General features: G+C 37.1%; 1 non-coding gene across 1 annotated transcript; it reads left to right on the top strand.

Moving 5' to 3' along the window:
* The first annotated feature begins 480 nt into the window (after positions 1–480).
* Positions 481–587, top strand: LOC123567847 (U6 spliceosomal RNA). Its single transcript, XR_006690938.1, has one exon. It is a non-coding gene; the product is annotated as a U6 spliceosomal RNA (small nuclear RNA).
* Positions 588–20,712: the final 20,125 nt, after the last annotated feature.

The raw sequence follows: 20,712 nt of genomic DNA, 5'->3' as shown, positions 1-20,712 counted from the left end.
CAGAGGTTCTTAACAAAAGTCATTTCAATGATAATGGCACCACTTGCATGAATCTCCAGTATAAAGTGTGAAAAAGGAAATAAGTACGTTCCTTTGAAATGACATTTTATGTACAACAAGAGTTTTTGTTTGCCTTTGAGATTTTCTAAAAGAAAACTTGTAACACGTTGTTGAATTATTGCCTTTTGGTGAATTTTATTTCTAGAAATACTAGATTTGTGAATGATGACAATGGGGTCTGAATCTTTAAGTTCCAAGCTCTGGTAATTATTTGAACATAAATTCTCTCTTAGAGAAAATGCATTTTGCCTGTTTTTACAAAGGCCATGAAGTTTTTTTAGGAGCTGAAGAGTTTTGAGACTTTTTGAGCACAGAAATTTGTTTTTAAATTATGCTAAAATATTTGAAATTATATTTTTATTGGAGAGATGTTTCCTCTTATACTGTAAATATAATACCTCTGATGAAAGTATATTGTCAGTGCTCGCTTCGGCAGCACATATACTAAAATTGGAACGATACAGAGAAGATTAGCATGGCCCCTGCGCAAGGATGACACGCAAATTCGTGAAGCGTTCCATATTTTTACACCGCATGTTCTCACTCATAGGTGGGAACTGAACAATGAGATCACTCGGACTTAGGAAGGGGAACATCACACACCGGGGCCTATCATGGGGAGGGGGGAGGGGGGAGGGATTGCATTGGGAGTTATACCTGATGTAAATGACGAGTTGATGGGTGCAGCACAGCAACATGGCACAAGTATACATATGTAACAAACCTGCACGTTATGCACATGTACCCTACAACTTAAAGTATAATAATAATAAATAAATTTAAAAAAAAAAGAAAGTATATTGTCAAAGATGTTAACTATTGAGCTCATCATAATTGTGTGGTTTAAGGAAACAAAAAAGTGGTTTATTTTATATTAAATTCTTCAATGGAGTGTTTAAGTGTGTGCCTTAATAGCTTCTCTCTGTTTCTATGCAGTAAGCCATTTACTTTTCTCAGAAAGTTACAAATATAAGGGATATACCTAAAAAAAAATCAAGCTTTTTATTTTGCTTGAAACTGAGTGTTTTCTTGGCTTGTTTTAATATATAGTTTGAAGTTTTAAGATTGACCAAGTAAATAGTTCAGAATCTTATTATCAAGAAATTCTATAGGAGCTTCCACTCACTATATTTTTAAATACAAATGCAATACATTTCAAAGTTGACTAATATTTTGTAAGCCTATTTTGGGAAAAAGACTCTCGTAGCTAGTCATCATAATTATCCACAAGAGAATTTTTTGTGGATGACCACCAGAATGTCCTGCGCAGGACATTGTGTGAAGGATTGCTCATTTAAAACAAAATTGTACAAGAGTGAGTTTGCTCAAGAAGCTTCTAACCGTGTTGATAGTCAGTATATATGAGGTTAAAGTTAACCAACAATTCAAGTGCGACAGTAGTTTTAGTGAAAATACCAGACTTTGCATCACAGGGGTTCCAAGTCTGCTAGTTTTAAGAGCTTGGGTAAATTGCTTAATCTTACTTGATCTCTAATTTCCCAACTGTATAACGGGGACATTGATTATTCACAAGTCTTTTTTTAGATTTAAAAATGTGCTTTTGGATGTGAAAGTGTTTTTAAAATTATAATATTTGCATAAATGTTAAGTTTTACTTAAATATAACATGTTAGTACCACCGTTTGTACAATAAATGATACGGCCATTCAGAGTAGAAAGCAAGCAGCTTGTACTGGCACCATATTTTTTCAATGAAGTATATTTAAGGTTCATTTAAACTTGAAATTAAATTAGGCAAATTATAGAAAAGCACTGCTTTGTTTATATTTATGAACAAAGGCCCTTTCTCACCAAGTTGATGGTGTAGCTTTTTTTATTCTTTCCTACTTTTTGCACTAACTGAAACCACATCTAGACTTGAAAACATAGTTCAAAATTCAGCATCATTTAAAATTTATTTTCCTTTCTAGCAATATCTTGGCTAATTTCAGCAGGAAATGTGGTGCAAGCACATGATCAATAGAGAGATGAATAGAATGTGATCAGCAGCTAATTGGATATGAGCCCAAGTGAGCCATCAGATATTAGTACTTTGAGTCATAATCTTCAGTACATGGACTGTATCTGAATGGGTCATTTAGTTTCCTGCAACATCCAGGCAGCTCGATTCCCTTACAAAAAAAAAAAAAAAAATTCTATTTAAGTTCCTCTCTGTTTTTTAAGTTCTTGATTGAAATGCTAAATCAGAGATGAAATGGTTAAACTGACACACAAAAGGGATTTTCCATTTTTCATTTCTCCATGCAATCCACCTGCAGTCTCTTTAAACTTTTGTTTATCGCTTATATGTTTTTATTTTCTGGTAAACAAATTTTACTGTGCAATTGTTATCTCTTCTCAAATAATAATGCTATTTTATTATTTCACTACTGCTTTTCAGATTGATTTTTTCTTGCATGTTGCTAAAAGCAAGTCTATTTTCCTTCTATTTTATAAGCACACTCTTTCATGGCAAAAAAAAGATGAAGAAAGAAAAGAAAAAATAAATAGTAGCTTTCACAAATCTCTCAATTTTCAGAATGAGAATGTTATAGAATAGTTTAATATTCAATTTGAGATATCTGAAACGGAGGTCCAGTCATGCCCTTAGCTACTAAAAGGCAAAAGAATAAAGAAGGCAGAAATTTAATCAACATATCTTAGATTTGCAGAGGCTCTCTGAAATGTAGTAGCTGTGGCCAGTAACATGTGACCAGACTACTTCAACATTGACAGACCTGGATTGGAATCTTGATAACACTGTGCACTATCTATGTATTCTTGAACAATTACTTAATCCCTCTAAACCTCATTTTCCTTATACAGAAAATAGAGACATTCACATAAACACCTTGTGAAGACTAAAATGAGATAATACGTATAAAGACTATGGGAGTGTACCTAGAATATACTATGTACTCAACAGTTACAAGTTCTCTGACTCCTTTTTTGAAACAATCTTTGTTCTTATAGATATTAAGATTGAGGGATTTGCATACTAAAGTATAATCTATTTCATCCCAGCTAATATAGGAATTGGTACGTAGAAGTGAGATGTTAAGTAACAAATAACCTATAATATGTGGCATCAGACTAGGGGGTGAGTCTGATGATGACAGTGAGGAAATTGATATTTCAAGGTGAAAGGATAGCAATTATGCTATGCACAATTAAAATATATATGTCTTGCCCTGTTTAGGCTGCTATAATAAACTACCATCGACTAAGTGGCTTACATAACAAATATTTATTTTTCACAATTTTGGAGGCTGAAAGTCCAAGATCACAGTGTGAGTGTGGTTGGGTTCTTACTGAGGGCCTGTTCCCCAGTTTGCAGATGACCATTTTTACCCTGCATTGTCACTTGGCAGAAAGAGGCTCTTCATCCCCTTGCAAGGGCCTTAAACCCATCATGAGGGTTTCATTCTCATAGCCTCATCTAAATCTAATTACTTCCCAAAGTCCCTGTCTCCAAATACCATAACACTGGGGCCTGGATTTCAATATGTGAATTCTGGAAGAACACAAACATTCAGTATACAGTAGCTAGAATGTAGACTAAGTATCTAATGAACTTTTAGCTCTAAAAATTGGAGAACAGAAATTACTGCCATTGTTGATTGCTTTCCTCTTCATATGGCAAGGTGTAAGAAGGACATGATCTTAGAAAAGAGCAGTTTGATCTGCAAAACGGAATAAAAGGAAATAGAGATAGGACACAATTTTAGAGTGTCATATAGATGTAGGAGAACCTTTTCTCAAGTATGAACAGTAAAACATAACATTTTTAAATGCTATAAGGCTAAAGGCTGGTAAAAACTTGGCTTTGTGGTAATAATTAAAACAAGGATATACTTGGTTTACCCATTGTTAAAACCTCTGACCAGATTAAGGTGGCATGCAATAAATTCTTAAAATTGGATTTAATGACTCAGTGAATAGAGACTAAAATCTCACCAAATTCTCATTTCCAAGGTACTCATAATCACTCAAGAGAGAGAAGCATGAAGAAGCAAGATAAAAACATATATAGTTAAATACTTCTTAGATATATTTTATATATATACTTATTTATTGAATATGTATATCTAGAAATATATATTTCTATGTATATATTTCTATATATATATATAGAGAGAGAGAGAGAATATCTGGAAAAAATGTGGCTGTGAGTACATGAGCTAATCGGAATTTAATAGATAAGAAACCATCATTTTAGGAGAGCTTATAGCTATAGATACTACAGGTCTGAACTAAGAAAAGGTATTTTTCTGAACAGAAAATGCTTCGTGGGCCATTACATTTCTACAAGCGGGAAGTAGGCTGAGATTGCTTCTAGCCCCAAAAGGACATCTATCCAGTGCTTACTTCACAGATGGGGTCAAGTAGGATAACAAGAAAAAGGCAGACATATATAGAAGGAGAGAAAAAAGACCGCCAGATAATAATGGACCAGGAAGCTCCTCCCTGGAAACAGAACTGGACATAATCTAGGGTGCCGTAATAATTCATCTCTGGCACCTAGAGGGAATTCATATGCATATCCATGTATAAAAATTTTCCAACAGGCTTATTTCTGATTCTGTCATCATAACAGGTACAAGCAGCAGAAATGACCACAGTTTGCATATGAACCTGCTGCATTACATTCAGAGGGCACTTGTGGAATCTTATAAAAGTGCTAATTCTGATTCCTCTTCAGACAGATGATACTCACCACTATTCACACACATATTGGAACAAGATGGTGAGCAGAATGATGCTGAAAGGCAATTCATACACACAATATCATCCAGCCTATTGCAAGCCATATAGTAGAGGTTTAATAAATGGATCTTTGCCACATTGGTTACCTATTCTTCATAAATGAACGTATGAAGCAGTCTCTATTTAAACTTTTTATAACTTAAATTCTACTTATTGAAAACATCACTAGGTATTCTGTAACATTTTCTGCTGATTTTCTTAAAGTTTCAGCTTCAATCATGTGGCCTCCCTACCCCAAATCTTTCCATGTCTCCCCGCTACCTTTCAAATGATGGACAAAGTTCTCGCTCTGGCATTCTGAGCCCTTCACCATGAGACCCTTTCTAATCTTGCTAGCTTTACTTCTTGCCACTAGCATAATTGCACATAACTGCCACAAAAAAGTAGGTGAGTTGAATGGGTAGTGTTTCTGTCCCAGAATAGAGAGCAATTTCTTTTTGTTTTTTTTAAATTTTGAGACAGAGTCTTGCTCTGTCGCCCAGGCTGGAGGGCAGTGGCGCGATCTCAGCTCCCTGCAAGCTCTGCCTCCCGGGTTCACGCCATTCTCCTGCCTCAGCCTCCCGAGTAGCTGGGACTACAGGCGCCCGCCACCTCGCCCGGCTAGTTTTTTGTATTTTTAGTAGAGACGGGGTTTCACTATGTTAGCCAGGATGGGCTCAGTCTCCTGACCTTGTGATCCGCCCGCCTCGACCTCCCAAAGTGCTGGGATTACAGGCGTGAGCCACTGCGCTCGGCCATAGAGAGCAATTTCATATACCAAGAGTTAAAATCACAGGTTTTTATCCCTCCAAATTTTATTTGGGTTCTTAGAAATGATGACACCAACTGATTCATACTGTCACAACAACTTGACTCTTCTACGTTCTCTTTTCTACCTAATCAGCCCTGGTTTTAAATCACGTTCTTGATGGTACTCACCCAGAGCTTTCAGACTCAGCTGGGCTCTTGGACTTTTGCCTTTGGAGACTTGCCCTGCGCCTGCACTGACACCATGGTAACCATCCATTTCTTGCCACAGGTCTTTGCTCTGAGATTTCCTTTTGGCAACTGTGCTGTTCCTCTGGCTTTGGTCATTCCTGACATCAGTCTTTATGTGACTTTGTCCCAGCTGCCAATCAGTCATCCTTTATTCCTTTCTTGGCTTCTGCGGCTTTTGACCCAAGTTCATATCTTCAGGTAGGTGTTGGAAAAACCCTCTCGTAGGAGTTGGCAGGCAGTCCTCACATTACGCTATGTGCTGTAGCCAAACTAGCCTAGTCATATTGTCTGAGAAATTCCCTTCTATCCACTGGTGTTTTGAAGGAAAAGAAGATACTATCTGTCCTCCTGGATCTACCCTAAATGTCATTTCTTCTGTGATGCTTTCTTTATCTGACTTCTCTAGATGAAATTAATCCATTCTCTCTCTGCACTCCCGTAGCACTTTTTGTTTCTTCAATTCATATTAATCTCACTGTTTCACAATTTTAAAACAAGCAAATGCTTCATTTGTCTTCATGGCCCTGCTCAAATGCCACTGTCTGTATCTCTCTTTGACTTTCTCTCCCCTTTCAGCAGAAGAAAACAATTCATTCCCCTGTTTTCTTGACATTCACAACAGATCAAAGTTCCTCAATGGCAGGGATGTATTTTATTCTTCTTTGTCTTCTCTATGCTGAGCTTAGTGCCTGGAACACACTGAGTTGTCAATAGATTGCTGTGAAACCTCACTGTTGACATGGATTTACCTACATTATATTGTTTAATCCTCATAATGACAAATAAGAAAAGAAGAACAGCTATTATCTCCTGAGAAGAGGAAACTAAGACTCAGAGTGGTTAATTAATTTAGTCTAATCTCCCATAGGTATAGCTAGAACTAGATTTTAAACAGAATTTAAGTCTAATTGACTTATTACTCTTTCTGCTTCCCTCCCATTCTCCCTCCCTCCCTTCCTTCCTTCTCCAAATGCCAGAGGTTCAAAGGCAAAGAAAACATGCTTTTTATCTTAAAGATATTCACAGACTAATGGTTAAGATAAAAAATTAAACATATAATAAATGTTGATACACGCTGTGATAGAAAAAAGCTTAGAATTCTATTCGAACACATAAATATCTACCCAGATTAGTTGGGAATGAAGAAGGGCCAGGAAAGCTTTTTATATGGAATCAATCCTATATTGGATTGCAGGATAGGCAGCAGTTAGTCAAATGAATAAATTGGGGAAATAAATTTTTAGACAGGAAGAAAGCATTGCACAGCCACGGAAGTGTGCAAGGACATGGCCCTTCCAAGGAGATGCAAGCACATTAGCATGGCAGCTATGCAATGTATGAGAACTGGGCAGGTGCAGGGTTGACACACTTCTTGGAAGAGATGATGTATAAATAATAAAGGTGGTGTCAAAGCAGAAATAGTCAACTCAGGTTTTTAATTTTTTCTATGGTTTTTCTATATTGTGTTTGCTTTATTTCTATTCTGATCTTTATTATTTCCTCCCTTGCTAACTTTGGGTTTAGTTTGTTCTTCTCCTTTCTTTCTCCTTAGTTCCTTGAGGTATAATGTAGTTTATTTATTGGGGATTTTTTTAAACTATAGGAATTTGTTACTATTAATTTTCCACATAGAACTCCTTTTGCTGCATCTTCTAGATTTTGGTATGTTGTATTTCCATTTTCATTTGATTCAAGATACTTTTAAATTTTCATTTTGATTTCTTCTTTGACACCTTGTAGTTATTTAGAAGCATGTTATTTCATTTCCACATATTTGTGAATTTTCCAATATTCTTTCTGTTATTTATTTAGAGTTTCATATCATTGTGGTCAAAAGTAATACTAGATATAATTTCAATCTTTTTTTAAATTTGTGAAGACTTGTTTTGCACCCTAACATAAGGTCTACCATGGAGACTGTTCCATGTGCACTAAAGAAGAATGTGCATTTTGCTGCTGTTGGATGAAAAGCTCAGTATATGTCTGTTAAGTTCATTTAGTCAAAAGTGCTATTCAAAACCAGTATTTTCATACTAATTTTCTGTGTCATTGGTGTAGCCATTGTTAAAAGTGGAGTATTGCATTCCCCAACTGTTATTGTATTACTATCTATTTCTCTTTTCGTGTCATTACTATTTCCTTTTGTATGTAGGTACTTTAATGTTGGCTGCATGTACAATTATAATTATGTCCTCTTCATGAATTGATCCATTTTCATCGAAAAATGACCTTTTGTGTCTCTTATGTCAGATTTTTACTTTAAATGTATTTTATCTGACATAATTATAGCCACCACTCCTTGGTTTTGGTTACAATTTATAAGAAATGTCTTCTTCCATTCCTTCATTTTCAGCCTATATGTTTCTTTAAAGTTAAAGCGGGTCATTACGTAGGAAGCATATCACTGGATTTTTAAAATTCCTTCACTCTATATCTTTTGATTACAGAATTTAATCCATTTATATTCAATGTTATTATTGATAATTATGAATACATTACTGCTATTTTGTTATTTGTGCTCTGGTTCTTTTGCAGATCCTTTGTTTCTTCCTCTCTCGTTGTCTACCTTGGTGATGTGGTAATTTTCTGTAGTGCTCAGCTTTGATTCATTTCTCTTTATTGTTTGTGTATCTTCTGTAGTTTGTTCTTTTGTGATAGTCATGAGGCTTACATAAGACATCTCATAGTTATAATAGATTAAGCAGATAACAATGTAACATCCATCATATACAAAAACTCTAGGTTTTTACTCTCCCTGGTTTCACAATTGATATTTTTAATGTCACAATGTACATTTTTTATATTGTTTATTGCTTAACAACTTATTATAGCTAGAGTTATTTTTGAGTGTCTTGACTTTTAACCTTCATATTAGAGATATTAATGGCTTATACAACACCATTATGATATTGGAGTATTTTGAATTAGACTATATATTCACCTCTACCAGTGAGTTTTATGTATTCATATGTTTTCGTGATAGGAATTATTGTTCTTTAGTTTTCATTTAAAGAATTCCCTTAACCATTTCTTGTAAGGCAAGTCTAATGGTGATGAATTCCCTCATCTTTTGCTTGCCTGTGAAAGACTTAATTTCTCTTTCATTTCTGAAGAACAGCTTTTCTGCATATAGTACTGTTTGTTTGCAGTTTTTCTTTTTCTTTCAGCACTTTGAATACATCATCCCATTTTCTCCTGGCCTGCTGAGTTTCTATTGAGAAATCTGCTGACGGACTAATGAAGCTTCTCTTGTATGTAACATTTCACTTTTCTTTTGCTGCTTTTAAAATTCTCTTTGCCTTTAACTTCTGATAATTTTCTTATAATATACCTCAATGAAGACCCCTTTGGGTTTATTATGTTTGGAGAGCTTTGAGCTTCATGGATCTGGATATACCTATCTCTCCCAAGACTTGGGAAGTGTTCAGCAATTGTTTCATTAAATATTCTTTTTGTCACTTTCTCTGTCTCCTCTCCAACTGGAAATTCCAGAATAGGAACATTTGATGTCTCACAGGTCTCATAGGTTTCCTTCACTTTCTTTCTTTTTTCTGTTTTTTCATCCTCTGCCTGGAGAATTTCAAAAGACCTGTCTTAAAGTTCACAGATTCCTATTTCTGCTTCATGTCTGCTGTTGAAGCTCTCCATTTTATTTTCTATTTTATTCATTGAATTCCTCAGACCCTAGATTTCTTTTTGGTTCTTTTAAATGATATCTATCTCTTTGTTTAATTTCTCAGTCAGATCATGAATTGTTTTTCTGATCCCATTGAATTGTTCATCTATATTCTCTTACGATTTATTCAATTCCTTAAGATAATTATTTTGAATTTCCTTCCAGGCAGTTTGTACATTTTTATTTTGGGTCAGTTACTAGATAATTATTGTTTTCCTTTGGTGGTGTCATGTTTCCTTGCCTTTTTTCATGTTTCTATGTCCCTGCATTGATGTCTGTGCATCTGGTGGAGTAGTGACTTTTTTCAAACATCACAGAGTGGCTTTTGTAGGAAAAGGTTTTCATCTGCAGATTGGTCTAAAGGTAGTAGTTGAGCAGGGTGTGGTGGCCCTGGCTCTGGGTGGCAGCAGCGGTATAATCTCCATGCAACTTCTTCAGCTGTGATTAATGTCAGCAGTGACTGCAGATATCTCAGTGGTCAACTGCAGAAATCTGTGTCAATGCTGCTGGCAATGTAAGTTATGAGGGTTCTTGGTGGCAAGAGCTTTAGAGGACTTTCTATTCTTGTCTTCTCCACAGTGGGGAGTCTTCGTTGAGGGGTTTCCTGTTAGTGTTGGGCCTGCAGTGACTCATAAGCAGCTGCAGTGGCTCTGGGATTTGGGGATAGGTGTTTATTAGTGTGGCTATGGAGCCGAAGTCCCACATTTAGTCTTGCAAAGCTATTAACACTATGGTACCTGGAACTTGATGCACAAGTGGACACAGTTTGCTCACAAGTCTGGGATCTGTGACTCTGAGGCACACCCCAGAGCTCAGGTGCAGGAGGAAGGATGTAGCTCTAACTCTGACTCTGGGAGGCAGAGTGCAGCACCAGCATGGCTCCAAGGAAGGAGGAGTATTCTAGAGGCTTGGATCTCAGGGATCAGATCACAGTTGCAATTCAGGTCCTGGAGCAAATAGTACACAATGGCACTTCGGGGCCCAGAAGATAAAGTACCATGAAATGGACCCTGAGATGGTGAGACATGGTAGCAACTTAGGTTTGTGAGGCTGGGTATAGTGGCAGCAAGACCCTAGGAATGGTGAAGCACAGCTATGGCTTGGGAAAAAAGCAGCACAGCAATAACTCCACTTGCCAAAGAGCCATGGTGTCTCAGTCTCAGGCTGCAGGGGGATAGTACAATTCCAGTGAGGTGGAACTTTGGCTCTTTGTTCTGGAAGGGGTGGCACAGCTCAGTCAAGGTTCTGGTTCCCTTGGGGGGCAGCTCTCAGAATCTCAGCTCTGGTAGGTGCAGCTACATGGGTCACTCAAGCCTCTGGTTCCCTGATGGGGCAGTGCACCACATCAGATGCCCAACTGGGATGGGGAAGGAAATAGCTATGTAGTAGCTTGGCCTTGGGGTAGGGCATAGTAACAGCTTGGCTTGAGAATGATGTGGTACTGGGTAGGCATGTTGTAGTAGCAGCAAAGCCTCGGGGATGCAGGAGTGCAATGCCTACTCACAGCCAGAACAGGATGCACTCTAGTAGTGGCTCTGGTTCTATGATGTTCCAGCACAGTAGCAGCTCAGGCCATGGGTAGGGGCACAACATTGGCTCCTTCTGTGAGGTTAGCACATATGTGTGGACTCCAGGTAGCTCCCTCAGCTGGGCTCAGAGCCTGTAAGGATTCCAGAAGGCTCCAATGGCAAAGACCACAAGTATTCATGGTGGTGATGGGGTCTAAGGGGTCCCCTTACCTATCTTTTCCCTTCAGGTATAAGTCCTTCCTATTTCCAAACTGACCCTGACTGCTGGAGGGGATGGGGGGAAGTGAAGTGTTTTTATCTTTCCTCTATGCAGCTGTTTGGTGTTTTATGTTCTACAGGATTTCTGCTTCTCCTTTGCTGTGCTCTGGTACTCTCCTTCAGTTACTTTTGTTGAAATGTAGTTGTTTATTTTTTTGAAGGGGGTAAATGAGTGCTAGGGACATCTAGTTGGCCATCTGACTGACATCACTCTCCTTAAGGGTGTCTATTGATGAACACAATTATCACGTAGTAGTCTAATTTATTAATTTATTTTATATTTGTGGTTATCTGTCCTATTTAAGAAATATTGTGTATTCTAAATCCTTGAAGATCTTCTCCATTTTCCTCCTAAAAATCTTTTTTTTTTTAATTTATTTTATTATTATTTTTTGAGATGGAGTCTTGCTCTGTTGCCCAGGCTGGAGTGCAGTGATGCAATCTCAGCTCACTGCAAGCTCCGCCCCCTGGGGTTCACGCCATTCTCCTGCCTCAGCCTCCCAAGTAGCTGGGACTGCAGGCACCCACCACCGCACTCAGCTAAGTTTTTGTATTTTTAGTAGAGACGGGGTTTCACCTTGTTAGCCAGGATGGTCTCAATCTGACCTCATGATCTGCCCACCTCAGCCTCCCAAAGTTCTGGGATTATAGGCATGAGCCACTGCGCCCGGCCTAAATCTTTTTATTTTATTTTTTACCTTTAAATTTATAACCCATTTCATTGTATTATTTGCTTTATGAATATCTGATTTCACACCATTCATTTTTTTAAAAGTCTCCCTTATCTGCTGCACTGTCATCTGTATTACACAACAAGAGAAAGTATTTTAACTATTTAATTGTAACTATTAAGTATTTTAAGTATTTCAAGTATTGGAAAGAATTTACACATTTTACTTTCAACTACAGTCAGATATCTGCAGAATTTTTAAAAAGAGGTAAAAGTTACTTAAATATAGGAATATTCTCTCAATGGTCAAAAAGAAAATAAAAACAGTTCCCCAAAATATAGACCATTGAGCTTTAATTTGGAACCTCTTTAGAGTTTTAGTATGCATTATAAATTGTTTTCTGCCTCTTAAAAAAAGGGAATGCCTACAATCCAATACAGGATTACTAAGAACAGGCCATACCAAAGATAACTCATGGCAGTGCTATAATAATGCCTTAAAATATCTCCATTAAATTAAAACAACTGGTGTAGACGGTCATAACATTTTGGATATGCATAATATAATTAAATATAGAATAATTTGTCAATGATTGAATTCCAGCTGGAGTGTTGATTAATGGGGCTGGATGTGAACTCAAAATGTAATGTCTACAAACATTACTTTGCTCTGTCCTGTCCATCAAGTTTGTCAGTTACATTGATACAGCACAAAAGACATGCTTATTACCTTTTTTCAATATCACTTGGTTAATTCAGGACGAGGTAATGAGGAGTCTAAAAGTTTTCTGAAAAATGTAAACTGCAAGACCAAACGTTTAATAAAAATAAATATAAATAAAAATGTGAGTCTACATTTAAAAACTAATTGATTATGTATAAGATGGATATTTTTGTAAGAATGGCTATTACATTTTTTCCCAAAATAAAGGCCAGAATGGTTTTGGAACTTACTGGTAGAATTGTAATGTAAGACTAGGACAATGCATGCTATATGCCGTATTTGCCTGCCTTCACATGTTCTAAACGGGATATCTGGATATCGTATTACTAGCATCTGCAGGAATGCTAGCAAAGTGTGATACATTTAGGGAAGATGACCAAAAGCACTCAGAAATCACTGGAAAATTTGTGAGTTTTTAGACAGATAATTTGAAATTATACATCCTAGTCTCCCATCTGACAGGTTTTCTACATGAAAATTGAAGAGAAAATAGAGAAGAATTGTCTTTAGGGGGAAAATAGGCTTATAATAAGCCCTTTATAATAGGAAAAAAGAGTATGTGAAAAATGTATTTTTGACTTGCTGAAAGGTATGACTTTCTAATAATTACAGGTGAGCATTTATTCATTAAGTTGAAATTCATTTACTCACTCATAGTTGTTGAATGACTATTCTGTGTCACAAACTATCCTATGTATTGAAGAGACCAAGAATAATTAGAAAAAATGCCTACCCTCAAAGAGCTCATAACTTAATAGGAATAGGGTAGAAGTGGAAGAGAGAATGACAGATAGAAAAATAAATAATTAGAATGTAAAAGGTGCTCTAATAATTATTCTCAGTAATCCACGGGAGTGGACAGAATTAGCAGCTCTGTTCCAAGATTAAATGAACACATAGAAATGCTTCGTTAAAGTAAAAGTTATCTATGAATAGTTATTCTTTCTATATGTGAAGTTTTGTGCTGAATATATAATCTGATCTAATTCTCAATACCATCCTATATTCTATTATTTTTTCTCATTTTATAAAGTACCTGATTCAAATATAGGCTGTGCATTACCAGAGCTACCACACTACTAAGTGATAGACCTGAGTTATAAATGCAGGAAATTTTATTCTAGAGAATGTAACCTTAACCAGGGTTTTCCAAACTATTACAACTCATTTGTAGGTCATAAAATCAAATTTCTGTCCCTACAATTACTTTAAAAAATTAGTAGAATATAAAGGATATTTATGTATTATATAGAAAGAATAAATATTGCTTTATGAAGATCCATAAGTGTATGTATGTGTGTCTGCAGGTGCATACTAGGTCAAAAAAATCATTTTGAAATGCACTAGAGTGCTTTGCCCTTCTTAACAATATCTGCCTTCAGGAGAAGCTAAAGTATATTCTTTATAGTTGTATACTACTTGCCTATTTCTGCCTAATAAATGTCCACAAGCCTTAGTGGACTAAACAGCAATAACATTTACTATCTCATAGTTTCTGTGGGTCAGAAATTCAGGCCAACACGGCTTAGCCAGGTCTTCTGACTCTCGGTCTCTCACAAGACCCTGGTTATTTCAAGTCTTAAATGGAAGTGTTTGCTCCCTAGTTCATTCATTTAGTTGAAGGATAGATTCAGTTTATTCTAGGCTGTTGGACTAAGGTCTCAGTTCCTCACATGTTGTTGGCTAGAGGTCTCCTTTAACTTCTTGCTACATGGACCCCTCCACAAAAAATACAACATGACATCTTGGTTCACTGAGCATGTAAGAGGGTGAGAGTGCAAGGGAGAGTGCCAGCAAAAGAGAGGCCTAGCAAGATGAAAGTGATAGTTTTTTGGGACCTAATCATGGAAGTGACATCCCATTATTTTTGCTGTATTCTATTTATTAGAAGCAAATCATGGCTTCTAGTTCTGAATGTAAAGAGTCAGAAGTCAACCCTCTATCCTAACAATGAATAAAAATCTGAACAAACTAAATAATCAACAACTTTTCTTAGATCTATAAGAGAAGTGAGGTCACAGGATGAACTGCTGCCATGAAAATTGGAAAGACAGAGAGGCAGATACAGAGAATCACAACATACTTGGTCAGAAACCATTGTGTGAATCAGTGCTGGGGCAGGGAAACGTGAACTGCAAATAAGGAACTGCTGGAGACTAAGTGCAGGCAAGCCTGAGAGATTAAAAACTCCTGGGAAACCCAGTCATAGGGCACCCCCTTGTTTTTGTAAATTTTACCTCTAGGAGCTCAACCAGGTTCTCACAGTAAATATCAGAGAAAGAGCTCCTTGTGCTTCTAGCATGGGGTGGGGAAAATAAATCATTTTGAAATACACCAAGGCATTCTTTTTCTTAACAAGGTCTGACCTCAGAAGAAACTAGTTAACCATAGCCCAACCTGCCAGAGTTTTATCAGAGCCTAACTGACTTGGGAAGTAACAACTCCCACCCTCTTTAGCTATCCTGTCCCTGCTGAGTGGGGAGAAAAAACTGAGAAACCTTTGTGAAATTCACAACCCAGAAGTGTAGGCTGACTAAAAAAAACAGATATACTCATAGGACTATAGAACACTTCCCCTCCACTCACACCTTACTACTACATTATTAAAGTCTGACTTATCAATGTTTCTTTAACCCAGTATATCACATCCCAGATACTAAAAAAAAAAAAAAAAAAAAAAAAAAAAAAAAAAAAAATTAAAGCATACTAAAAGGCAAAAACAATTTGAGGAGACAGAGCAAACATTAGAACCAGACATGGCAAGGTTGTTGGAATAATCAGACTGGGAATGTAAAACAAATACGATTACTACGCTGAGCACTCTAATGGATAAAGTAGACTACGTGCAAGAACTGATGGGCAATGTAAGGGAAGAGATGAAAATCTTAAGAAATAATCAAAAAGAAATGCTAGAGATCAAACAAAAATATCACAGAAATGAAGAATGCTTTTAATGAGTTTATAAGCAGACAAGACACAGCTGAAGAAAAGATTCTCTGTACTTACGGATATTATCCATGGAAACCTTTAAAACTGAAAAGTAAAGAGAATAAGGACTGAAAAAAATAAGACAGAATATCCCAGAGCTTGGGGTCAACTACAAAAGATGCAGCATATGTGTAATAACAATACCAGAAGGAGAAAAGAGAAGCAGAGACAGGATAAATGCCAAAACAAAGACAAAAACAAAAGCAAAATAAAACAAAACAAAACAAAAAATCAAACCTACGTGTATAATTTTCACAATACAGAAAATCAAAAGATAAAGGAAAAATGCTGAAGGTAGCCAGAGGAAATAACACTTCACCGTAGATAAACAAAGATAAGAATTATATCTAACTTCCCCTCAGAAACCATACAAGCAAGAAAAGAATAGAAGAGAGAACATCCAAATGGCTGACTAGAAGCAGCCAGGAGGAGCTTCTTCCACTAAGAGACCAGACCATTAAGAACTGACACACTCCAAGCAGATCTTTGGAAGAAAGGTATTGACAGTGGTTGGAGGGACAACGTAGAATTTGGGTGAAGGGGGAGGAAGGTGAGAACTGTACATGGGTTTGCAGAGCACCAGGACTAGTTTTTGGCCCTGAGTGGCTCCTAGGGAAGGGATGAGTTAAATACACATGATGTAGTGGCCCACTCTTGCCAGGAACCTCCAGAATCCTAGCTGCAGGATACCGTACAACCCCAGAGATATTTGAACTGGCAGGGAGAGCTGCTTGGAGAGCCGGCAGGGACAGGACTCCAGCCTGTGCAGAGCCCAGAGTGTTTGTTGAGAGAACAGCTACAGTAGAGTATGACCAGGAATGCCCAATCTCCAAGGCTCACCATGATCCTCTAAGTGTCTTTATCCTTTGTCGACTGTCAAACCTGGACAGAACGGGGCTATTTTGCCCATGGAATGGGGCCAGTATGATCTGTGTGCCTCCTTGTGTACTGGCCTCTCCCAGGGTTCCTGCCTGTATGTATCCACTTGCAGCACACCTTCAGATGCTCAACCAGGGTATTTCCTAGCACCCACTGCCATAGCTCCTTCACCAACAGACCATGCCTAAACATTAGAGAGCTTCTACAGATGGGTTCCTACTGGTGTGCACCCTCCCACCACCTGTCCTGATCACTTTGCCAGCATGGATGGATCTTGCCTTGCTACTGTTGCCCCATCCTTGCATGTATGTGGGGTTGTGGACCCTGCTGCCCTGCTGCTGCTGGTGTGTGTGTACATGCTGACCCTGTTACCACTGACCCAATGAAGTGGGTCACCATTGGAGTGTTGTTGTTAGTGGACCAGATATACCTCAGCCTCTCCAGCGCAGCAAGTACTCAACCCCAAGACACCAGAGAAAAAAGATTTGGGCCTGGCCCAAGTCCCCCAGGTTTATAGCATGCAGCTGAGGAGTTCTGAGCTGAGCCTTGGCCTCCTGAAATTGTCCAGAAATGAAGCCAGTCAACTGAACCCAACATATACCACAATCAAACCCTCAAGGGCATCAAAGGATATAAAAGCAAAAAACCACAGCCACAGGACAGTGACTGTAAAATTAAAGGAAAATCAGCCCACATAAATGTGAAAGAAGCAGCTCAAGAACTCTGGCAACTCAAAAAGCCAGAGTGTCTTCTTACCTCTAAATGACTGTACCACACCCCAGAAATGGTTCTTAACCAGGCTGAAATGGCTGGAATAACAGATGTAGAATTCAGAATTTGTATGGCAACAAAGATCATAGAGATTCAGGAGAAATTTGAAACCCAATGAAATGAATCAAGAAAATCTGGTAAAATCATACATGAGCTGAAAGACAAAATACTCATTATAAGAAAGAACCAAACTGATCTGACAGAGTTGAAAAACTCTCTACAAAAACTTCATAGTACAATCAGAAGTATTAGCAGCAGAATAGACCAAGCCAAGGAAAGAATCCCAAAGCTTAGAGACTAATTCTTCAAATCAACTTAGTCAGAAAAAAAATAAAGAAAAATTCATGAACAAAATATCTGAGAAATACAGGATTATGTAAAAAGACCAAACATATGACTTGTTGGCATCCCTGAGGGGGGGGGGGGGAGAGAGAGAGAGAGAAAGAGAGAGAGAGAAAGAGAGAGAGAGAGAAGAAAGCAACCTGGAAAACATACTTGAGAACATTGTCCACAAAAATTTCTGCAACCTCGTGAGAGAGATTGACTTTCAAATTCAGGAAATCAGAGAACCCTTGCAAGATAGGATACCAGACATTCACCCCTAAGTCAGATAGTTATCAGATTATCCAAAGCCAACGTGAAAGAAAAAATATTAAAGGGAGATAGAGACAAGGTGCAGGTCACCTACAAAGTGAACCCCATTAGGCTAACAGTGGATCTTTCAGCAGAAATTCTACAAACCAGAAAAGATGGGGGTACCTATATTCAGCATTCTTAAAAAAAAAGAAATTCCAATCAAGAATTCCAAATCCAGCCAAACTAAGCTGCATAAGCAAATAGTAATGGAATTTGTTACCACCAGACTTGCTTTACTAGAGTTCTCTAAAGGAGTGCTGAACATAAAAATGAAAGACCATTGCCTGCCACCACAAAAACATACTTACTAGTTCACTGACACTATAAAGCAACTATACAATCAAGTCTACATAACAACCAGCTAAAAATACAATGACAGGATCAAATCTTCACATGTCAATATTAACCTTGAATATAAATGGGTTAAACACCCCACTTAAAAAAACAGAGTGGCAAGTTGAATAAAGAAGCAAGATGCAACCATATGCTGTCTTCAAGAGACCCATCCCACATGCAATGACACCCATAGGGTCAAAGTAAAGAAATGGAGACAGAGCTGTCAAGCAAACAGAAAACAAACAAACTAAAAAGCAGAGGTTTTATTAGTATTTCATACAAAACAGACTTTGAATCAATGATGATCAAAAAGGACAATGAAGGGCATTATATAATGATAAAGATTTTAATTCAATAAGACTTAGTTAAATATATATGCTTCCAAACACTGGAGATTCTAGATTCTTAAAATAAGTTTCTAGAGACCTATGAAGTCTTAGACAACCATAGAATAATAGTGAAAGACTTCAACATTTACTGACATTTTAAGACAGATCATCAAGACAGAAAACTAAAAATGATACTTGTGACCTAAATTTGACACTTGACCAAATGAACCTAGGTGACATCTACAGAACACTATGCAACAAGAACAGAATAGGCACTCTTCCCATCTGCACATGGCACATACTCTAAAATTGACCACATGCTTAACCATGAAGCAATTCTCAACAAATTCAAAAAACCTGAAATCATGCCAACCACACTCTTGGACCACAGTGCAATAAAAATAGAAATCAATTCCAAGAAGATCTCTCAAAACCATACAATTATATGGAAATTAAACAATCTGCTCCTGAATGACTTTTGGGTAAAAAATAAAATTAGAGCAGAAATCAATAAATTCTTACACAGTAATGGAAACAAAAATACAATATATTAGAATCTCTGGGAAACAGGTAAAGCAGTGTTAAAAGGCAAGTTTATAGTGCTAATCACCCACATCAAAAAGTTAGAAGGATCTGAAATTAACACCATAGTGTCACATCTAGAGGAACTTGAGAAACAAGAACAACCCCACCCCAAAGCTAGCAGAGGAAAAAAAATAATAATAACAAAATCAGAGTTAAACTGAAAGAAACTGAGATGCAAAAAGCCATACAAAAGATCAGCAAAACCAAGTTGGTATTTTTGAAACAAAAAATAAGAGTGATAGATCACTAGCTAATTTTAAAAAGAGAGAGTGAGAGGAGATACAAATAAACACAGGTAGAAATGAGAAAGGGGATATTATCACCAACCCCACAGGAATACAGAAATCTCTGAGAGACTGTTACGAACACCTATATGCACACAAACTAGAAAACCTAGAAGAAATGGAAAACTTCCTGAAAACCACAACCTTCCAAAATTGAACAAGGAATAAACTGAAAACTTGAACACACCAATAATGAGTTCCAAAATAGAATCAGTAATAATAAAACTTAAAAACTAGAAAAAGCTCTGGAACTGACAGGTTCACAGCAAAATTCTACCAGACATACAAAGAAGAGTTGGTACCAATTTTATTTAAACTATTCCAAAAAGTTGACGAGGGACTCCTCCCTAACTCATTCTACGAGGCCAGTGTAATTCTGATACCAAAACCTGGCAGAGACTCAATGAAAAAAGCACACTTCAAGCCAATATCCCTGAGGAATATATATACAAAAATCTTTAACAAACTACTAGCAAATCAAGTCCAGTGGCACTCAAAAATCAAATCTATTACAATTAAATAGGCTTTATGCCTGGAATGCAAGGTTGGTTCAACATACACATATCAATAAATGTGATTCATCATGTAAACAGAACAAAAACCAAAAACTACATGATTATTTCAATGTATGCGAAAAAGTTTTTGATAAAATTTAATATTTCTTCATGTTTTTTAAAAAAACCCTCTACAAACTAGGTATTGAAGGAACAAACCTCAAAATAAAAAGAACTATCTATGACAAAACCACAGTGAACATCATATTGAATGGGCAAAAGCTAGAAGCATCCCCCTTGAGAAACTGAATAAGACATGGATGCCCCTTCTCAATACTCCTATTCAACATAGTACTGGAAGCCTTAGCCAGAGCAATCAGGCAAGAGAAAGAAATAAAAGGCATCCAAATAGAAAGAGAGGAAATCAAAATATCTCTGTTTGCATATGATACGATTCTATATCTAGAAAACCACGTAGTCTTGACTCAAGAGCTCCTTCAGCTGATAACTTCAGCAAAGTTTCACAATATAAAATACATGTACAAAAATCAGCAGCTTTTCTATACACCAATAAAGCCCAAGCTGAGAGCCTAATCAAGAACACAATCCCATTCACAATAGCCACAAAAAGAATAAAATACCTAGGAATACAGCTAACTGGGGAGGTAAATGATCTCTACAATGAGAATTACAAAACACTGCTGAAAGAAATCAGAGATGATACAAACCAATAGAAAAGCTTTCTGTG

This window comes from Macaca fascicularis, chromosome 11, assembly GCF_037993035.2.
Source record: "Macaca fascicularis isolate 582-1 chromosome 11, T2T-MFA8v1.1".
NCBI lineage: Eukaryota > Metazoa > Chordata > Mammalia > Primates > Cercopithecidae > Macaca > Macaca fascicularis.
This window is presented reverse-complemented; position numbering and strand designations above follow the sequence as displayed.